This window comes from Stegodyphus dumicola, chromosome 7, assembly GCF_044657685.1.
Source record: "Stegodyphus dumicola isolate Sdum_Otavi_A_Nest chromosome 7, ASM4465768v1".
In the NCBI taxonomy this organism is placed as follows: domain Eukaryota; kingdom Metazoa; phylum Arthropoda; class Arachnida; order Araneae; family Eresidae; genus Stegodyphus; species Stegodyphus dumicola.
Window position 1 is genome coordinate 19,585,072 of NC_140774.1, and position 5,020 is coordinate 19,590,091.

Genomic DNA, 5,020 nt, shown 5'->3' on the forward strand with positions numbered 1-5,020 from the left:
TATCATGCGGCTCCCATCGTCTTAAAGTTTGGACCAAAGACCAAGGCGTTTGGTTGCGGAGTACCTTTGCGTTAATTAAGCGATTACCTTCCCATCATCGTTAGGATAAATGAAATAATTCAGAAAGAGAATTAGCTAAAGGGACGAAAAAGAACCGTTAACGGGTTTAAAGATCTAAAGTTGAAAAAGAAGTCCTCTAATGGGACGAGAAAACGCTAAGGCAGCTGACTAGTGAAAGAGGTGATAATTTTGAGAACGATTACCGTGAATGGTAGTCAAACAGATTGAAACGATAACAAAAACCAGGCTTCGAGTAAGAAATTAACCCTCTCGCGGGCACCACGGCAACCTAAAAGTAGCAAATTTTGCGCAAACCCGCGATTTCCACGGGGATGACTTTTTTGCCGTTTATTTAACTGCGCAAACCGTTCTTTCCTCGTTCAAGGGGCCCAACAGCGGCCGAGCGGTAAAGTCGCTGAACACTGGTAGTTCGGTCAGAGGTTCGAATCCCGCGAATGGGCTGGCTGCATGGGCGCTTTCGTGGTTTTCCCCATGTGTAACGTGTATACGAGCCAGTTTCCCTTAGAAAGTCCTCCACGAAGGCAACCCTCCCCTTAGGCAGATAGCCCTAGTGTGCTTTGCCATAATTAAATACACCACACCACCTCGTTCAAGGTTTCCTTTCGGCTTTTCTGTGATGTTTAATTGTTTATTGAGATGGGCGGGGGCGATTGGCCTCCCGAGGACCAATGTCCGGAACCGACTGCGCTACAGCAGGAGGAGACCCGGCGTTTGATCTGAGGACCAATCTGCCGGTCCCTGACCCGGGGGTCGGATGTCTGGAACCAGCTGAAAACCACTGTAGGCGGCGTGAACCGTGCGCGGGAGATCGTCATAGGCAATGGCGGAAGGCAGGAGACCTGGCGTTTGATCGATGGGCAGGGGCTGTGGGAATGGCTTCAGGTTCGCCTGCTTGCGTCTCCCACAGCTCAGAGTCAGCCTCCTCGTGGCCCCGCTGGAAACTATACGAGTGCTGTGTCGGGGGGGGGGTGGCGGTTGCCCGCGCAGTCCCCAGTGATGGATTGTGGCGATGAACATGAGAAGTCCCTGCGGGCTGTTTGGCGGGTTGGCGCCCCGTCGACACAGTCTTCTGAGGAAGGCTATATGATCATGTTAAGGCAGCCCGAGAGGCAGCCAGGGAATGTGGCCCAACTTGGTCTTTATGTTTATTGAGATGTTGACTAACAGATGCCGTTAGTTGTCCACATTTCTGCCAAATATACAAAAATACGTAATATAGCATTTTGCGCGCGCTTTTCAGAACTCAGAGATGTCTGGCAGGAAGCGTTTCGCGAGTGATATAACCTATATTCCTGACGATATTTCCGACCCTGATAGTAGTTCTGACTCTGAGTTCAAGTATATTGAAGACAATTATAGCGAAACTGATGAGAATTTCTATATGTTTTACCTTTGTATTTTATAAAATAAATCATAATTTAAGTAATATTAATTTTCAAAATTTACCTTTTATATCGTTATTCTTCAATTTCAGTATTCTGACAACCTTTTCCTACGATCTAATTCTAGATTGAAAAAAAACTCTTTTACAAGATCTTTTACTCTTTTACGTATTGCCCGCAAAAATCGCTAAGTGCCTCGGTTCAGTTTTCAGGGGGAGGTAAAAAACTGTCTCGCTAAGGCGCCGGCGAGATTCGAACTCACGATCTCCTGTTTACTAGACAGGCGCTTTAACCACCTAAGCCACGGCGCCTCTCTCTGGGCTATCCATTTTTGATATATACTTATATCAAATTTAACTCTGCTTTAACGACGGTGAAAGCATTCCTCTATTGTTCCGTTTGGATTCAGGAGAAAACCTGTTCTGATTCCCAATTTTCTTCTTTAAACTACAACTTCCAGCCCATTTTCAAAATAGCCTTTACAATTTGAAAATCAAAATCGTAAAAACAACTTTGTATTTAGCGTAGGTATAATGAAACACTCAATCGATTTCGAGGGCAGCTAAAAATCCCTCCTCATCAGGAGAAAGAAATACCTAGAAAGAAGAAAATAAATGAGTCACAGAAACACGTGGTCTTTATAAGCACTGCACGTGGTTATAACTAGATTTTCAATCAGAGTTGCACTGGTCGCCTACTTTTACTGAGCCAGGCTATCTGATCGAGCATGAAAAATTAGTTAAAATAGGGAGCGGGGGGGGGGGCAAATGCGCCTTACGCTCAAAATCTGAACTTCAAATAATTTGCCCCCCACTCCCTATTTTAACTTCGCTAATTTTTCATGGTCGATCAGATAGCCTGGCTCAGTAAAAGTAGGCGGGCAGTGCAACTCTGATTGAAAATCTAGTTATAATAACCACGTGCAGTACTTATAAGGACCACGTGTTTCTGTGACTCCTTTATTTTCGGTCCGAGGTTCGAATCCCGCGAACGGGCTGGCTGCATGGGCGTTTTCGTGGTTTTCCCCATGTGTAACGTGTATACGAGCCGGTTTCCCTTAGAAAGTCCTCCACGAAAGGCATCCCTTCCCTTAGGCAGATAGCCCTAGTGTGCTTTGCCATAATTAAATACACCACACACCACCTTTATTTTCTTCTTTCTAGGTATTTCTTTCTCCTGATGAGGAGGGACCTTTAGCTGCCCTCGAAATCGATTGAGTGTTTTATTATACCTACGCTAAATACAAGGTTGTTTTTACGATTTTGATTGTCACATTAGCGTGTTTCTCTTCTAGTCTTTACAATTTGGTTCCCGAGCTTCATAAACGAGTAGATTCAGTTATTTTATTTCCAAATGGACCCGTTCAGGAAATAATCCTTTACATGACTTTTAAAGCTGTCTCTTTTTACATCCTCTTCTGTAAATATGATAACGTAAAGACAGTGCTTGTAACTGTTGCATACTTTTTTTTTTTTTTTTTTTTTTTTTTTTTTTTTAATTCCAGAGCGACTATTAGTCACAAAATGGGATTTGACATCGAAACACTATAAATGCGTTTTCCACTTTACACTTCAGCCTCTTTCCGTTTGGAAAAATATACGATATTTATCTTTCAAATTGAATCTGTCAGTTGTGGATTAACAAACTAAGCTATTTGTAAGCAAAAATGCTGTTTTAAGAATATCCGTTTCTTACTTTTCATTCGGATTGACTTAAATAATAAAAATGCATTCAATTCAAGATTTATCTAATTAAAAACATTCAATATTTTCATAGAATGACAATGTATATATATATATATTATTTATTTATTTCATATTTTGTGAAACTTTAAGGAATTTTTGATTAACAAACTCAACGACTTAAAAGCGAGCAGTGCCAACACTACAGGAAGTAAAACATTTATCCAGTGCTCCAAAACTGTCTATCGGAAATTCTAAAGATATGCTGTTTTTAAATATTTTGTGATTTTGCTGTTGAATCGAATTTTATGTAGCCTAAGTGCGAAGAAAGTGATATTTTAAAATGCAAGTAACAGACAAAACATTAATTATTAAAAAAAAAACAGAAAAAAAAACGTTCTAAGCCATCTCAGTAAATAAATTAAACATTGATACAATGAACTGAGAAAAGATTGAAAAAAATAGAAAAATGTATGCGAACCCTTAATACTGCATTGGGAATTTTAAACACATGCTGATTTTAAATTTTTTATGATTTTATTATTGTTTTTATGATTTTATTATTGAATTGTATGTGGCGTAAGTGTCATGCTTAATAATAAAACTTTAAAAAAAGGCGTTAACAAAAGTGTGTGCAACACCAGGCTGGTAGACTGCGAGCTCAATGAGTGCGTAAAAAACCATAACAAACCGATTTGAGCAACTGTTAAAATTTGAAGCTTTTTAGACTTTTTTTTAATTATTTTTTATATTATTATATTGAAATCTCATTTCACATGTTTCCATGACTTTTATTTTAGGCCTATATCGTCGGAATAAACTTTTCCCGATATCTTCTAAATTCATTTTATATTTCTAGGTTTCAATTTTTGCTTCGTCTATTAGGCGTACATGACATTTCTGGCCAATGATTTTCTCGTCTTTACTTATGGAAGTGCTTCCATTGCAATTGTTAGATCGGCAAACCCACTGCCTAGTTTCACTTTTGTCTGAATATTTTAATCTAAAGGAATAGCCATCATATGTATACCTCTTTACGTTTAGTACGTATGCATAAAGTACCCTCTTTACGTTTATACAAAGGGGTGGAAAATGAAGTCTAATATGGGAATGATGGTCAAACGCTATCTCCCGATCGAGCTGAATCAAATATAAAAAAATCAAGGCTGTTTGGGGACATCCCCACAACTTCCACGTTAAGCAGTGAACCTTCGTCTCCATACATTGCTTACAATACCCACGCTATGATAATGCGGGACTAAGCTCCTACGAAACAGAACTTGGCAATAAATTTTTGCTTATTTGTGCTAATAATTAATTGTGAATTTCTTCATTTGTTTAATATTAAAGTGGGCAAATTTATTTTACTCGAGAATGAAAAATAAAAACTTGCAATAATAGTATTTATTTCTCAAGCGAAAAAGATTAATAGCATTAGAAATTGAAATTCTATGCAATATTTCTCAGTTTGTGAGTCTCCTCAACAAACTAAAATAGCATTATAAGAATACGATTATAATTATTACAGATCTCGATAACCACCAGGGATAATATTTGAATACACATGTAATAATTTCACTTCTCCATTTTCGGTGAAATGATGCCACGAAAACAATGAAAATAATACTTCCTGTACTTCTAAGGATATTCAAAACATCGGTGGGTTCTGATGAGTCTTATGTCACATCTACTATCGCTAATGGATCCAAAAAGTCAGATTTGTTTGTTTTTTCCATTCTTCAGGTCCCTTAAGTACCATTACAGTAATGCCAACGTTTAGAGATATGGACCTGAAAGACACTCCGAATGGTTGAATACTTTCTGTGAATGTTCTTCTGGTAAATATTCTGGCGTCAGAGAAATCTTGTGTTTGCT

The 5,020-nt window shown here is 38.7% G+C and overlaps 1 non-coding gene across 1 annotated transcript; it reads right to left on the reverse strand.

Annotated features, from left to right (window-relative positions):
* Nucleotides 1–1,700: 1,700 nt before the first annotated feature.
* On the reverse strand, nt 1,701–1,774 carry TRNAT-AGU (transfer RNA threonine (anticodon AGU)). Its single transcript has one exon. It is a non-coding gene; the product is annotated as a tRNA-Thr (tRNA).
* Between the last annotated feature and the right edge of the window lie 3,246 nt (nt 1,775–5,020).